The sequence below is a fragment of the Manacus candei genome, unplaced genomic scaffold (genome assembly GCF_025592945.1).
Source record: "Manacus candei isolate 608988 ecotype Guabito, Panama unplaced genomic scaffold, ASM2559294v1 h1tg000014l, whole genome shotgun sequence".
In the NCBI taxonomy this organism is placed as follows: Eukaryota; Metazoa; Chordata; class Aves; order Passeriformes; family Pipridae; genus Manacus; species Manacus candei.
Window position 1 is genome coordinate 15,565,865 of NW_026138062.1, and position 18,467 is coordinate 15,584,331.

An 18,467-nucleotide genomic window follows, 5' to 3' on the forward strand; every position below is an offset into this window, starting at 1 on the left:
CACAACCCTTTCTGTATGACTATCTTGTGAGTCACATATCCGGTACATAGTATATTTTAATTAAAAAAGAAATTTACTGGTTCTGTGAAGTATTTTATATTTCACGCCAAACCTAAAAATTCCAAAATGGGGAAAAATATATTGTCAAGTTAGGGAAATGATTTGAGTAATGTAGGTTAAGTCAGCACCTACACCCAGAATATGGATTTGTTGGATTTTGGAGATGTTATAAACTTTATTTTCATCTACTGAATGGCTATCATAATAAAAAAATAAACTTTTTACTAATAAACCACATATATAGGCTTATATATAATTAAAATTGATTAATTAATTAAAATCTGCATTAAAAATTTGGACTTTTAAGTTTTTCTGGGTTTGGGAGGGGTTGTGGGGTGTTTTTTGTTGTTGTTGTTATGGTTATTGTTTGGATTTTTGTTAGTTTAATATTTAGCAGTAATTTCTGTTATGATGTTTCCAAGTGGAAGGTTGATAATAATTTTGCTTTGAGAAATTGTTGTGTCTTAAAGAATGGCTTTAACAGAATTGTTTCTAACATACAGCAGTGCACATAGTCTTCTTATATGTCACATGCCTCCACTACCTGATAGACAAATGTACCTTGCAAGGCTGTATCTAAAATACTTCTCTGTTAATGGGAGTGAAAGGTGCTTTTGTGGAGTTATAAGATGTTTAGTGTGAGAAGATACAGATACCAAATCAAAGTAGACTTTAGATGTATTTTAGGAATTGCAAAGGTATGCCCTCTGCTTAAATTTTCTGACTATTATGTAAAAATTGTTTTCCAGGATGGAATACTCTGCAAATATTCATTATTATTCTTTTGAGTAGTGCTGTTAACAAAAGCTTTTTCTCCAGTAGAAAGTGTACCTAGTCAGAACTTTATCTCTTTACATAAATTATACACATGCATAAACTAAGCATACAGATTTATGTTTTGTGTGACCCTTTTAACTCTGTGTACTTGCTGTTAAGTTGTATATTTTTCCATAGGAGCACTGTAACTCACAAGAAAATGACTAATGCTGAAAACTCAGTTAAATCTCAAAAATAGGCATTAGTTTTGAGGCCTGGTACTCCTTTTGCGAAATCAAAATTTTTATTACCAGATAAATTAGTACTTCAAAAGTATGAATACAGATGCTGTTTGCAAATTTGTCACAGTCTGTCTTCCAGCAGAAAGAAGTTATACTGTAGACAGTAATAGAAAACAGAAAACTGCATATTTCACTAAACTGTAGCTGTGTGTGGAAGATTTATATGGTTGTTTTGTGTCAGAGAAACATATAGGTCTTTCAGTATTTCAGTTTAGTATTCCACACAGAACTTTGGTATTCTTATTTAAAGTTATTTTATAATTTTAATAGAATAAAAAAATATAGCCTTTGTGGTAGAGAAAGTCATATGTAATAACTATGTTTATCAACATTTTATTGCAGAAGATGACTATTGTAATTGTGTTATTCTCACTACTGGCTAGACAGACCATATCTGAGAATTTCAGTCTGCAAACCATTTTCATAATTCCTAAGTGTCCACTCAGTGCAGTATGAAATGTTTTAGAGGACTTTTATATCATGCTAGTTGGGCCTCTTAAAAGAAATGCCCAGACTAAGTGACAAAGTCAGAGTTTTATTTTTATTATAATCAAGTTCATTCATTTAGAGATTGAATATTCTCAAATAATAGAACTGCACCCAGATGGCAAGTTTCTTTTTGCTTGCATGCCTTCACATAATGGAGTCCTACTTTTTTTTTTCCCCTTCCCTACTATCAATTCCCTTACAGCAACCAACCTTCAAAACACGAGTTAACATTTTTTGCAGTTGTGAAGTATTGGATCCAATTACTCCCAGCAACTAAAACCAGAGTTTATTTTAATGGGATTTGCAGTAAAACAAGGCATATAAAAATCAGATTCATAGGCAAAGAATTTTTCATCTTTAATCATTAAGCTACCAGTACAAATTGAGCCCCGCAGTTATTTCATTCCCAAAGGAGAAGAGAGGTTTAAAGAATTCAGAGGATTAAATATTTGTGTTTGAGTGAATATGCTAAGTGTTTTTGGGGTTGCCATCATTAAAACTGTATTTCAATATTTTATTTAAATGCATACAATACACATTCTTTCAAAATGATAGCTTGTAACTCTCACTGGATATGGGGCATTAAGGGCACCAGTGTTATATCACCATCCTTCCCACAGATGCCCCCAGTTTGTTTGGTTTCTAATGTATTTTTAATCTTTGTCAATATAGACAATTTAAACTTGGCATTTTTGCTTCAGTAGCAAAGAACTACATGGTACAATCTGTTGTATCTATGACAAAAAAAGGCATACCATCAAAGAAAAGTACGTTCTTCCTCTGGAATACCTGAACCCCTGAAAATCAAAATACCTTCTACCCAAATTATTCACAGTATTTGTCAAATGCCACTGCCTTCTTCTCCCATGGGAATGTAAACATGGAACAGGTGAAATTTTTATTACACTGCTATTGAAAAAGACTACAAAATTAACAGCAAGATAACAAAATACTTAAGCATCGTGAGAGAAATGAGTGAGAACTTGTCAAATGCAAGTCACACACATGCAGTGGGCCAAATAAACTCCTACACATAGGAGTTTATTTAACACTTCTTCTGGACTAAATGCTTATTGACAATGCCTGCCCAATAATTTTTTGATTTCTGCATAATTAGTATATTTCTGTATGCAACAAAGATATGCCAGAGTCTAAAATAGGTCATTGGGTCCCCAGATATCTAGAGCACCTACTGGTCTGCTAATCTAATGTTTTAATTTTTGTCAAAGCACATTCTCTACTTTCAAGATCTCTTTTTTCTTAAAAGTCTTTCAGCTACTACTGTGACCTAAAAGTCACAATTTTCATGGCCTTGTTGGATTCTCCCTTCTATTCCCATTTACTAAGACTATTAAGTTAGAGAAGGAAGCTAGGAAATGCTTCCCATTTTAATAAATATGCAAATAATTCTCTTATATGCAACATTTTTATATGGTCTTTTCGAAAGCCTGTAGTGTAGATTGAACTATATTGTAACGTCTGTATCTGAATAAATGACTGTAGCCCTTTTCAGAGCCATTCATCCCATTGTAAAACAGCAGTTTACAAGGAGAGAAATGAATAATGCCTTGACATTGCCAGTTCTGTCCAACGATTATAAAGGCAGTCTGGATTGTCAGAAAATGTATCCCAGTGATACTACTAAACTGAATGCTTTGCATAGACTGTATATTCAGAACTACTTCACCCTGATCTACAAGGTTGCCTGTTCTGGATTCCAAGTGCACTTCAGCTGTTCAGTTTTTCAGTGTCCACAGTAAGGGAGTCCCAGTAATATTTGGTGGTTTGGTCAAGAGAAACTAAGACCTGACTAATCACAATGTGGTGTGCTTTAAATTCCAGTTCATATATTGAAAGTTTAATAGGTGTTTTGGAAAATATTCCCCTAAATGTTCACACACTGTCATCTCAGTTATCGTCTTGGTATCATGGAAAAGAATCTCTAATTAGCAGATCTCTTGAAAAACTTTAATAATTCATACCTGCAATGGTATCATCCTTCCATGAATAGAATGGAACTTAGAGGGTTATCCCAATTCATGAGTATGAGTTTTGTGTAAAGATATCCAGATGGACTGGAATATGTACATGTGTAGAAGGGCAAGTGCAGGGTGTGCCTGAGAGATAGAGAGAGGCTGCAGATGGTGTTTGACTGTTGAACTGAGAATATGTATTTGTAATTTATCTGGAAGATGAGGTAAACAGCACATTAATTAAATTTGCAGATGATACCAAATTATAATGTGTTGCAAACATCACTGAGAAAAGATACAAAGCAAAGTGACCTAGAAAGGTTAGGAACATAAGCAGAACTTTAAAAAGTGTTATATTGTCTTGAGTATGAAGGTTAGCATATTAAAAAAATAGGTCTTAAATAAGCCAGATATAACTGTAAAGCAATAATATTTAGACAATTTAAAGCATGATAATGGTCATTGTTTGACCAGTTATGGATTCTTCTCTTCTCTTCTCTTCTCTTCTCTTCTCTTCTCTTCTCTTCTCTTCTCTTCTCTTCTCTTCTCTTCTCTTCTCTTCTCTTCTCTTCTCTTCTCTTCTCTTCTCTTCTCTTCTCTTCTCTTCTCTTCTCTTCTCTTCTCTTCTCTTCTCTTCTCTTCTCTTCTCTTCTCTTCTCTTCTCTTCTCTTCTCTTCTCTTCTCTTCTCTTCTCTTCTCTTCTCTTCTCTTCTCTTCTCTTCTCTTCTCTTCTCTTCTCTTCTCTTCTCTTCTCTTCTCTTCTCTTCTCTCCCTTTTTTCTCTCTTTTTAGTGATTTGATGAGGAGGTCAATAAAGCTAAAGCGATCCCAGCTTGGGGGCAAGAAACTGGAATCCTTTATTCCTACAAAGACTGGTATTTTATAAGTCTGAGGTATTACATATTCATGGAGGGTTTTCATATTCATTCTATTACAACTGGGATGAGGTAAAAGGAGAAAACCCAGGTTAAAAAATTTGGGGTCTTAACACATACATCATAGGGGAAAACCCATTTTATCTTGGGGAATTACAGGAGGAAAAAAGGTATTCGGGTTTACAGAATGCAAGGATTCAGGGAACACAAAAGGAGAGATAAAGCACAATAGGTCTTCTACACAGGTTTGATGGCTTGGGCAGGGTTCTCCACATCAATGATATCTCATTTACTTCTTAAACTGAGGTTTTTTCCCCAACTTTTGTAGCCCATGGCTTTTTGCAAAGACTGCTCAAATTCCATTCTGCAGATATATGAATTTGGAATCCAACAGTTTGGTTTTGGCTGTTTTTTCTTTTTGTTTTTGTTTGTTTGTTTGTGGTTTTTTCAGGCTGTTTTTTTTTTTGGTGGTGGTTTGGTTTTGGGTTTTTGGGTTTTTTTGGTAGGCTATCTGCTGTAGTTTTGTTGCTATATTAAAAGTGCAATTCATCTCAAGTGCAGAAGATTCATACTACAGCCAGAGAGACACTGCCCCACATTTTTATCTCACTGGCCCAAAAATCTACTGCCTACAGCTATAAAAATCAGAGTAACATTGGATGAAAATTGTTATTATTTTAGAGACTATAAGGAAATTAAGTTCTTTATAGTCTAAAAGTAAGATTGAGTTGTTCCAAATTATTATTGAGGATAAAAGTGCTACCAGAGCTGTACACTATCAGAGCTGTGCAACTTAACATGTAGGTACCTCATTCTGAGGAAAAATCACTTAAAAACCTCATCTCGTGATTGCCTTGCACCCTCGTACCATCACCTCTGCTGCACAGGAGAGGCGTTGCTTTCCTTGAATTCAGTCTAGCCAATGTAAATATAATTAAACTCAGAGGTATTATTCTCAGTTTGTATTTAGCTTTGAAGTTCATTACTTCTGTTAAAGACCAAGAAATGGTTGTAAAATTTATTTTATTTTTTCCACCTGTACTACTTTAGTAAAACATATCATATCACTCTACAAACACCATGTTACCTTTGTCACTGTCATTACAATAACATTGTGAGTGACAGTTATTTAATTCATCAGAGTAATTTAATTGCAAAATACTCAAAATTTGAAATGTAATAATTACAACCCTCATCCAGGAAATGATAAGTCAATTTTGCTTCCTCCTCTGGCAGTGAATTTGGTTTCCATTTTATGGTCAAGTATGAAAATTGATTTTGCAGGAGGAGTTAAAAAAAAAAAGAGAAATTAAATTAGAATAAGGACATGCAGCGAAGGAGGGGATGATTTTATAGTTTACAGATAATGACAATATTTTTCCCCTGAATTCTTATCCAGAATTCCCTTTATCACTCCAAGGATTGCTTTCAGCTCTTGGGCTTTCTTCTCCCTGAAATTAAATAAATAGTCAGAGAAAGTGAGATCAGCATTCCTAGATAACATGATTGCCAGGATACCCTTAACACCTATGGCTACATGGTAGGTTTATCTATGTGACATTATGGTATACATTACACTTACCTTCCTGAGTAGTAGCTCCACCTTAACAGCTGGATTACAAAGTGATTCCAATTAATTCAGTCTATTGCTCACAGTTTTCAAAGGATGCAGCAGGCTTGATCTTTTTAGGCTTAGAAATAAACAGAGGCCAGGAATCTTACCAAGAAACAGGTAAGTTATTTTGCAAGAGGATCTGTAGCATCAGATGTTTCATGCAGAAGGTATATTTGGTGCTCAAATAATAAATTGCCATATCTAGTTGCAGACAGGAACACGTGTTTATGAATCCAGCTTCACAGAAGCACCTTCCTTAAGTCTTCATAATCAAAGTGAGAAACTAATTCAGACTTGCCTTTTGTCTACTGCTGAGTATCCTGTTGTCACATTCCTGTTGCAATCCTCAGGCAATCAACAGCTTCCCCTAACACTTCAATGGCACCTTCCTCTTTTTTCTCCTTCCCAAAGGAAATATATTGACTTTTAGTTTGTCTGGTGAACCTTACAGGTTAAACTCTTAAATGGAGCATGGTGCATAGAAACAAAAGTTTGCAGTGTTTCGAGGTCCCCTTCTACAGCTAGCTACCAAAAAAATACTCTTAAAATCTCAAACAAATGCCAGTACAAATGACACCTTGATCAAAACTTATTTAACAAATCTTCACTGAAAATCCAAAGACTTTTAAGAAAGCTTGGCAAATACTTAAAAGAGAAAAAAAAATCACTGAATTATAGCAAATCTTAAGGCCAATACACTAGGGAAACATTTCTGAAGTACATTGACTGCAACCTCTTGAGAAAGTAGTGGAAAAGCATGCATTCATAGTTCATAGTATTTGGATTGTTTCTAAACAGGAAGAAAGACAAAGATTTAGAATCCATTTTTATTGATTCTTTTGCAGAATGCATATTGAGTGTTTTCCTGTCACACATGCAGACCAACTCTACTTGCAAGAATAAGCAAGTGAGTAGTCACATTAGGAGACCATGTTTTCATGTTCCATTGAAGAAGACTAAAATCAAAGGTTCTGACTATGACTTTGTAGCCATTTACACAACCTTGATGGATCCCTGCATCATGGAGGGGGAGTTTGTCCTCTGTAGCCAAAATAGAACCCTGAGACACCTATAAATTAAAAATGTATTTATCAGGATATAATTTTTATTATTTTGCCTCAAACTCAAATAAAGCATACTAAAATAATGCAACTAATGATGGTGTATAACCATATAATATACATATACAATGTATAAGCATTTTACAGCAGCAATCCATGTGATCTTGCTGCTCCATGTGAGCAGCAAGCATAAGCAAAAAACCTTAGACAAAGGGCAAGGCCAAAGGACTGAAAATAGGTAGAATACTCTGCCAAACAAGCCAAAATGAATATATGCAACAAGGGGAGCAAAGGAGACCCTCCTCTTTTGAAGGGGAGCAGGAGTAATTGAATAAAACATAGTACACTGGTGAACAAAACTGCAGAAGAATGTAAGGTAACTTCAGCTGCAACTTGCCTTAAAGAGCTTCAAGGTTGATCACCATCAGCTCAATGAAACACCAAGGATCACAGCCATCAGTGTTAAATAAATTTAAATAATATCACTGCTTTACAGGACTGTATACTGGGATCTAATTTAAGAAGTAAGACTAAAGGTTTTGGGTGACTAATGTTGATGATTAATAAGGTGCAAGAAGTTACCATTAACAAAGGTGCTATTGAAGAATTAATTTAATAAATTTCAAAGTTTCAAACTGTCCTGATTTATCAATCTTATGACATCACTATAAATTCCTAATCTCTGTATGCATATCTATAGATATACGTTTATTTAATGGCAATACTTTTCTCACAACTAACAAATTCAATGAAATTATAAAAGCTGAATATTTTTCTTTGAAAGATTGGGATTATTTACTTTGTATCCCTTTACTATTATATATACTATTTTATATATATATATATATAAAATATATATATATATACTTAAGAGAAGGTCACTCTAATTAAACCTACGTCCTGAGGACCTCGCTGCCAACGTCCAAGCTCGCTCGACCCTGGCAGATGAACTTTAGGATTAAATGGTGGGTGCTCTATGTTGATGACGCCGCCCTTGTTGCCCACACAGAAGCAGCTCTGCAGCGTTTAACATCCTGCTTTGCAGACGCTGCTGAGCTCTTTGGGCTGGAAGTCAGCTTAAAGAAGACAGAAGTTCTCTACCAACCTGTACCTCAGGAAGTCTTCCATCATCCCATATCACCATTGGTGAATCAGAGCTCAAATCAGTCCAGCAGTTTAATTACCTAGGCAACCTCAGCTCCTCGGATGGTAAGATTGACGGAGAGATAGACAACAGGTTAGCAAAGGCATATAGTACCTTCGGAAGGCTTCATAAAAGAGTTTGGCAAAATAAACACTTGAAGAAAAGTACCAAGATCAGTGTTTACAAAGCCATTGTGCTGTCTACGCTTTTATATGGGTCCGAATCATGGGTCATCTACCGCCACCACCTGCGACTCCTAGAACGCTTCCATCAATGCTGCCTTCGTACAATCCTAAACATCCACTGGTCAGATTATGTGACCAACACATCTGTTCTAGAACAAGCAGCAGTCACAAGTATTGAGGCCATGTTGCTGAGAACACAGTTGCGCTGGGCAGGGCACGTCTCCAGGATGAAGGACCACCACCTCCCTAAGATCTTGCTTTATGGTGAACTTGCCACTGGCTGCTGCATGAGAGGAGCCCCAAAGAGAAGACACAAGGACTCCCTGAAACAACATCTCAACCTTGGCCATATTGATCAACACAACTGGTCTACTCTGGCCTCCAATCGGGAGGTCTGGAGACAAACCATCTATAACGCTGCTGATGCCTTTGAGAACGCACGCAGGATCACCCTTGAGGAGAAAAGACGATGCAGAAAGAATCGTGCCTTGCAGAATTTACCACCTAAGGAGTCTTTCTGCTGTGCCTTTTGCAACTGGACATGCCTATCTCGTATTGGCCTTTTTAGCCACCAGCGCGCTTGTGTCAAACGTGGGTAGAGACCTTTCCCTAATCTTCATTCACAAAGCCCAGTCATGATGATGATGATATATATATTATAATATAGTGTTGTCTTCCCTTTACTCTCATCACATTTACCCCAAAATACATCTACCATTAAGCAATAAACTTTTGGTTAGGGTATTCTCAGTATCCCTGTGGTAAAATTTAGCCTTGGGCTTTCGATTGCCAAGCAGCATGTCCTTTCATTTTTGTGTGCATATGAAAGTTGGTTTTGAACAGAGATAAAGTCTAGAAAAAGAAAGCCAAGATAATGTTGCAGAGATATATGACTGAACTCAAATCTTTCTTTTCTAAATGATTATCGGGTTTAAAATAACTATGAGATAAGTGCTGAAAACCTAATCATTATCAGTAATTTATAATCACAATCATAGCTTCTCTATCAGTTCAGAGTGAGATGATTTAAAATTATTTTCTTTTGAGCTGTTAATGTCTCATGAGTTTTCCACAGTGTCTGATGGCAACAGTTAGCAAGAGAAATATTTTTTCTTGTAATAGACAAATAGACGATAGATTTTATCAGATGACAGCTTACACAGTGGTGAAAATAATAACAAAAAAAAGATTCTATAAATCAGATAGGTCTCAAACTTTTTTCAAGATTTTTTTTTCTTTCAGCATTATTGACTTTAGTGGAGTGATCTGTTTTTAAAGAGCTCTAAGCTTATGGATGACACAAAGTGTTCCTAACTTTTTCTTTTTTTTTTTTTTTTTGTTTTTTTTTGGTTTTTTTTGTTTTTTTTTTTTTGTTTTTTTGGTTTTTTTTTTCTGGTTTTTTTGGTTTTGGTAGGTTTTTTTCATTAGTTTGTTTTTGTTTGTTTGTTGTTTTGGTTTTTTTTGATTTTTTTTTTTTGTCTTTGGTTTCTGGTTTTGTTTTTGTTTTGGTTTTTTTTTCAATCTGTATACTTGGACCCTCTGCTGGTGACCTGAATGGAGTTATGCCCATTTACATTAACAGTGCTGACACATATTTGGCTATGAATTAAACTAATGCATTTTTCATCTCACACATCTGCCCCAGCCTGTTATCAGAGGCTGCTGTCCCTATGGCAAGGGCAGATGAACGAAAACCTAGATCTTAATCATGGCTAATGTGTTAAAGAAACTTGAATACAGCATTAGCTTACTTTAATGTGACAGGCTGTAAGTTCAAGAAAATACTGGGAAACAATTTTGCTCTTCCTGTTCCAGAGATGGCATTTTCCACAAGTAGGATAGGCAGTTAGTGGCTGGAGACAGATTCAAATGTCCAATCTCAACATGCTGTAATTTTTTCTATAGGACACGAGGTCTGATTTAGGAGAAAATCTGCTTGCAGTTGATAGGGATAGAAAGTTACTGTTCCTCACAGGTCTGCACTGTTTATACGTATAACCCTTCACTGGTTTAGAAAGCAAACTGAGAAATAAAAATAAAAAATTTTAAAAACCCCCCAAAAAATCAAAGGCCAAGTCAATAAAACGTTGAAATTAAGAAAGTATTAACATTGTTAATAGAGAAGTTGAAAACAGAAGGACGCATCCCACTACCATGACTTGAGCAATAAAAAGTTTTAGTAGTTGATGAGTGTTTAAAATGTGGTCCATTTTAAAATTGTCATCCCTATTTGATGCCAAATGTTAGATGTTCATTCTCCTATATAAACTGTACAGTGATATGCAAGCAGATAGGACATTCTTAATCACGTGAAATCATTTTTTTAATAAAAATGTGTATTTTCAAAAATAAAAGTCAGCAAATAAGTCATAGACATTTTTCTGAACCCTTGACAAACTCAATTTGAAATACTGTATGTACTTCTCTTAATATCAACTTAATTAAAAGTTGACTGGTTTAGGAGAAGTAGTCCTTACAGTATTCTGAATAAAACATATGGAACTATCTGAGAATGAGAGATGAGTCTGAATAATTCCCTAGCTATTGAAAATACATTTTCAATATTAAACTCTCAAATATAGCTCAATAGAACTTTACCACTCTTTCCAAAATACTGTGTTGAGGGGGAAGAACAAGCATGAGAAATATCCTCCTGACAGGTAGTGAAATGAAAAGCATTTGAAAAATGCTGCTTTGAATGAAAATACCATTCCAACCCTAACCATAACATCACATTACCAGCTCTATAGTCACTTGCTTCCTTGTGAATATCCCCCTGCCTTTGAACATAAGTCTTTTATTATTCATTCAGCAGCTTTCTTAGGATGTTTACTGAATAGGAGGCATAAGGATTTTAAACAATAAATAAGTCACCTCAATACCACTTGGTTGTAGATTAAGCACAGATGTCACTGAAAGTAAAAACAAGATTTGACCTTCACTATTTCAGTATACCTTGAGCAGGGCAGTGCAGAGCAATGCGAGCAGGCAGTCTGAGCAAGCATTAGGTCAACTCGCAAACAGCAGAAAAAGGTGCCTGTGCCATCCACAACTCTAGTGGAGGAGCATGTATATTTTCAAAATGAATTTTACTGTTATACTTTGTTCATTATATTGGTGTATGAGACTGTGAATTGGGATAGTTGAAGAGTGGAAGTAAAGCAGGGTTTCTTTTTTGTGGTATTTTTTGTTGTTCTTATTGTCTGGGGTAGCTGTTTAGTTGTTTGGGTTTTTTTTTTCTACCACTCTTGCTCAATACCTGCTCACAGAGAGTAAAGGACACAGATATTACAAGTAGTTTGGACAAGTTGGAAATGTTATTGTTATACCTATATAATATGAATTGTAACCACCCATATTATACTTTAAATAAATGTATACACAACATAATACTGTATCTATTGTAAGTATTTTTTTAGAATATATTCCTGGAATGCAATACAGTTTGTTGTGGGTTTTTTCCCTCTAATTTATCTTTCTGTGTTTCAGAACACACAGTAAATGCTGCTCTTGATAATTGTACCCACACCTGTAGAAAAACATTAACAACCTGTTTGGATGATTTTTCAAGACAGAGAATTTTCCTTTTGATTTGAAAGTCTGTGGTGGGTTAAATTGGCTGGCTGCCAGATTTCCCAGACTGCCAGAGTGCCCATCAAGCCACTCTATTATTCCCCCGGCTGCAGCTTCCTTCAGGGCATGTCCACCTGCTTCAGTGTAGGGTCCTCTACAGGCTGCAGTGGGGACACTTGCTTTGACATGGTCTTCCATAGGCTGCAGGGGAAACTCTGATCTAGTGCCTGGAGCACCTCCTCCCTTCCTTCTTCTCTCACCTTGGAGTCTGTAGGGCTGTTTCTCTCACATTTTCTCACTCTTCTCACTCACAGCTTCTGCATACTATTTTTTACCCTTTTATAAACGTGCTATCATAGAGGACCCAACAGCATTGCCGAGCAGGTAAGTTTTGTACAGTAGTGGGATCAATTCAGAATCAACTGAAACTGGCTCTGAGGTGGGGACAGCTTCTGATCTCACAGAAGACATCCCTGTAGTCCTCCTGCTACCAAAACTTGGTATGGTAAACAAAGTCCTTTGCTACTGTTAATTTCTATTATTTCTTCTACCTTTATTAATATCGAATCGTATTCCTCTCCTGTAATTTGAAGAGTCTTCTTTCTACATTTCTGTCATTGGTAAAAATATAATGATTCCCTGACTCACTAATTCTTTATTTCCTTTTTTTGTCCAATATATTATAAAACAAGTGTCATTGACTACCCTCACACACAGACACAGACACACACACACACACACAGAGACACAAAAAGAAAATGGACAATTTTTAATTATAGAATTGTACAAGAAATATTTCTTAAAATGTAGAATATTTAATGGCGTTGAACCTTTTTATTATTGAGTGTGCAGTTTTGGTTGCTTGGGGACACCAGATGTCATGAAACTTTAGAAATATTTTCCTGTTTCTATGGAACATGGCTTGCCAATGTATCTTATCTGTTCTGTAGCAGCTGTCATGATTGGGAGCAACTGAATACACTTGGTTTTTGATGTCAAACAATAAGTAAATAATTTGTAATTACAATGGGATAAGGCATTTATAATGTAACTGTATATCTTAAACCTGTGAGGTGCATCATGTCACTTCGTTAGTTTTTCACAATCATTCACAAATGGGAAAATAAACTGGTAGCAAAAACAAATCCCAGATGGATAATAACTACTGAATTTACATCTACCAGTGAACACAATTTCATGTGTGCTTTCCCTGTATAAGTTATTAATGAAGAATTTTTAAAAATATACCGTATGGGAGTTAGATCAACAGCAGAAAGTTTATAGAAAAAGAAACCAACCAAGTAAGTTTAACTTTTGAGGGTTAAATGTCAAAACAAAGGCCACATACAGTAGTTATGTTTTAGTGAATGAAGGGGCTATTCCTCAGAGGCATCTCATCTACTGTTTTATATTTTTGTATATACTTAATATTCATTATAATATAGTTGTGTATCATCTAAGATGAATAAAATAAAAAGAATAGAGAAATAGAAAACATCAAAATTATTTTCACACAAATAAAATGATAAAATTAGTGAGTTCCTCAGCTTCACCAGATTACACTCGAAGTTTTAATAAACTCTCCATTAACTATAATGAGAGCTTAAAATCTTGGCTCAGAGATGAACACCTCCACTGAAACTACTGAATTTTAGGATCAACAGTCTGAAGATGGATTTCATCCTTACAGCTTGATTTGGTTGCCTAAATACAGGCATGCCATTTGAAATGCCACAGGTTACTGAAGAAAACCATATGTAATGGCCTTTCCATTTGCAGGTTAGACAGGATCCCACAGGATGTCTCAAAAAACAAAAAATAGTCTCTGTTCCAGCAATTAAATTCAGATCCAAATGCTGAGTAATACAGGTCATTTGACTTCCTTGTGGTCAGGATTTTACATTAGCTTGTGAGAAGTTTTTGATATAGTATTAAACTATAGAACTGTTTTGAAAACATATATGTAATAAGACTCTCTGATTATATCCTTTAAAAATGTGTCTGAATAGACACCCAAATCTTTATTAACATTCTAGGCATTTCAACAGCTGAATTTGTTTTCAGTGTTGTATTTGTATAATTAATAATTTAGAAGATCATTATTTTGTTTACCTTTGTTGTTGTTGTCACTAGTCTTTGTTGTGTATAAATGTTTTGGGGTAGTTCTGTCTTTGAGCATCATAAACAGTAACAAATGCTTTTTGATTCACTTACAAATTATAAGAGGAGAGCCATGAAATTTTCCTAACCTTTTCTGCAGCTCAATAAATCACAAACAGACAAGAAAGTTAAGCACTGCTTCAGTGGAAAATCAGCAGACAGATGTAGCACACATTCCCCTCAAAATAATTCAGAACCTGTTCCAATTTATCAAATGCCTACTTTATCTGTCAAAACAATGTCCTTTCTCAAATAAAGGGCATTGTTTCTGCAGCAAGAAAAAGGTTCTGATGTATTGTTATCTGCAAATGGATGGTGGAATAATGGAACAACAGGCAGCGTTTCAAGCTAAGAGATCAAAGGGCAGAATACATTACAATTCTTGTTAAAATAAATTAGGCTGAAATCGTAATTTTAATAAAGACATTTATAACATTAAACAATTTTTTTGAGTTTACAGATCAGCAGAAGCAATGAGAAAATTACTATCAGTATGTAAGTTGATGCATTTCTTCCTATTGTGATAATTTCAAATTTCAAAGCTGTAATGTACATTAGCTGGTATCTTGTGCTGACATGACACTATCTTACATTTGCAGAGGAAATATTTTCAAGTGCTTTATTCATTTTTTACTGTATTTTGATAGTACCATCATACTACAAAAGCATTCATAGATTTCTAGATTAAGAATTTCTATGAGCAAAATTTAGTAACTTGAAATCTTCCAAGATAATTTTGATCGCTAAATGTTGGATGATGTATTATGATATTAATTCACAATATTGAATCAAAATCCTCCTTAGAATCAGCCACCCTTTCCAAATTCCACTAATAAAATTAAATTAAGAATTAAATCCTTTTAAAGCCTTATCTTCTCTAAGATAGATTATAAAACAAAAACAATAAAAAACCCCTGTTAATAACTGTCAATTAATTGAAAAAAAAAAACAGGAGTTTTAAGTGTTCAGCAAATCTGTACACTCAAACCTGGTTCTATTATTAAGCCATTGTAATGCTCAGATACTTTCTTTAACCTCAACCTGTCAGATATTTATGATGATTCCTGCAGCCAGCTTGATCCTGAGCTGAACTGTGACAACTTTGCACTGATGTATCTGTCTCCTCCATGATTGCAAGTGGTTCTTTCTTTCTTATATTCTTCCATTTTTCAATTCTTCTTTATGTAACTGTGACCTCTGTCAGTTATTAGTTTTTTCATATGATACATTTTTTAATATCACAGAGTCCTCTAAAAATACATGATCAAATCAACTCCTTTAGAAAAGTATTCATTTATAATCAGCTAATGACAGCTTCAAAAGTTAGCAATATTTCTTTTTTTTTAGGAAACATTTTACTTATACCTTGACATTAATAATCTGTAAAATACAATCTCAAACATTCTATGAAAAGAAACTCTATGATCAGAATCATAGTAAAAACTAAGCCCAGCATCTTGAAATTGGACATCTGTTAAAGCTCAGTTATGCCAGCTCTTGCTCAGCTGCATAAGTAGATGTCTGTGTTTATAAATAGTCCAGCTGAAATCAATTAGTCCTCATACAGTGCAATACAGCTGATGGGGAATTCTAGAATTGTCCTAATTAAGATTAGACTAACAGAGAAAATTTACTGATATCGAAACGAGCTTTGACCGGTGTGAGATTGAGTAGAATTGTGGGAAAGTCACTGCATCCCCAGTTGCACATTAGCAGTCCCTTGCTAGGGGTAGTTCCACACACGCTTTTGTTACCAGTGCTGTGTCTCAGCACTCCGTTGTGTCGCAGACTGGACTGAACATTTTAATTAAGAAATTTGCACCAGTACAACTGATTTTGCCCACACTATGCTAGGCAACACTCACATGAAAAAAGTTAGTGACTGAAAAGCTGCAGGTTGACTGCCAACTAGTGGGTAGTGAGAAGAAACTAAATGATAAAAATTTTCACTTCAGCACAGCCCGAATGAAAAGGGGTTGTGTAAGTCTCGAAGATATGTAGGATTGGGCTAGCACACGCCAACTAAAATTCATTGAGAAATGAGGAATTTGTTCACTGCTCTTTCCTGGTGGAACAGTTCAGAACAACACTAGTTTGTCTTAACCAAGCACTAGAGCAGTGTTCAGGATAGTTTTGTCATATTAATCAAAACAAATTGAGACCAACAGACAAAGAAAGAATTTTGCTAGAAGAGTAAATAGAGAGTACCAGTGTTCTGAGTACTAGACACACATATTCAAGTATCACTTCAAAATCTTCATCCTCCCTATTTTTTTGAGGAGTAGTTAACAATAGTTTTTATCATTTTATAAGCACAGAGCTGAAAACTGGGTTCTGAATGTGACTCTATTTAAGGAATTATGAATAAATTTTTATGACTGATATTTACACTCACAAGAGTGATCAAAAAGAAGTGAGAAACTACTACAAATGTCATTTTAATTTAATAAAGCTATTCTGTAGCTATTGACAAAAGAAAATGGTCGTTAAATAAAGATTAATGACAAAATGAATTAAATTCAGAGAATGTGAAGATAAAATGGAAATGTATCTGGAGAAAATAAACCTTTCTCTTCCAGATATTCTTAATCAAAATCAGACACAAAACCTAAATTGAAATAGTTAATTAGGACCCAGGCCTAAATCCCTAAGCTACAAAAATGCCAGCTGAAATTACTGAGGTTTTCAGATGCACAGACGATTAGGAATAGGATGATCCCAGATCAGTGCAGTTCATAGGGAGGACCACAGTGTCTGTTGAAATCTGACTTTAGGTTGCTCTGGAAGAAAGCTGGAAGTGTAGAAAAGATCCAGTTTGAATATCATCCATAAACTCCATCTGAAACCCAGATCAACAGAGATAACATCAGTGTGAATGGTTGGCAAAGAGTAAATAATTTACCATAATTCTCTGCAGAGCTGCAACAGAAACTTTTCCTTGGAGTAATTTCTGATGCTGAGAAAGCAAATTAGGACCTTGTTAACACCAGTCCCTGCTGCCTTGCCCATTACGTACTCACTTCCCTCCATGAAGCAAACATAAAGTGCGACTACAAATGAATAGATAATTCTGATGTGATAGCACATTTCCCAGGGGAAAATGATATGACAAAGCACAGGAGACAGGGAATCAGACCTACCATGTTTAGGACATGCAAAATATCCCATGTGAAGTGAAAAAATATTGACAATACCACTAATACCATCTGTGGAACACTTTCAAATTCATGTTTCTATATGAAATTTTACAAAAGTAAATCACACAGCATTTTTGGTTTAGCACAGTTTCCTTTCTTTTGACTTCATCTTCCTTTTGCTTAAGAGAGAATTTTCTCACCAATAGTTCAAAAATACAGTGTATAAGAAACGACGTGAAAAATTTGCATATTAAACTGATCAAGACTCTAAACAATATGTTCTGTGTGAGAAAGAATACTTACAATAAAAGAAGGGTAGGAAAAAGAATTTGTCTTCTTAAGGAAGTTAAAGTATTGAGGAAATGTTTTATTCACTGATAGTTGAAAAAACAGGATCTTGCCTCTTTAAAATGTGAAGTAATGGAAGAATAAAATAAATTATATACAACTGATTTGACAAAGCTCTTCCTAACTGTAATAAAATTTCACAAGGTGGTCAAAACCCACATTGTTATCTACATTTCCCACTAATACAACTCTGCTCAATTATTATTTTTGCTTTGAAAGCTAGATTCACTTTTTGTAGAGGTGAAAGAAAAATGAAGCCATGTGTGTCACTCTGCTTGAAACAAAAAGTGGTTTGTGGTTCGTATTTTCATCATCTTGTAACAGAAATTCATAGGAAATCAAGTATGAAACTGAACAGATACATAATATCCTTATTTTCCACTTGACAGTCACATGTTGATTACTTGAAAAATACAAAGACCTGTACACAGTTACTAATTTAGAAGTTAACTACAACTAATATTTAGATGAACACTCAGGCTTATGAAATCTTGATCTTGTCTGCTAAGTAACTTTGTAAAAGCTCCTTCTCCATATATCATTTAGTTGAAAAAGAAAAACCAACTCATTTAATTTACATTTCCACGAATTATGTTGACTTTGGTAGTGTATAGTATGAAATTAAATTGCTACACATCATATTTTTCTCCAAAGTTAAAATTAATTGTGACATTGAGTAGATACTTAAACATACAGTAAAAATGACAATTTAAAAAATAAATATTTCATGCTTAATTAGGAAAGGTTATGAATAGCTTCCAATTTAGAGTGTTTTACAGTTCTTTATCAT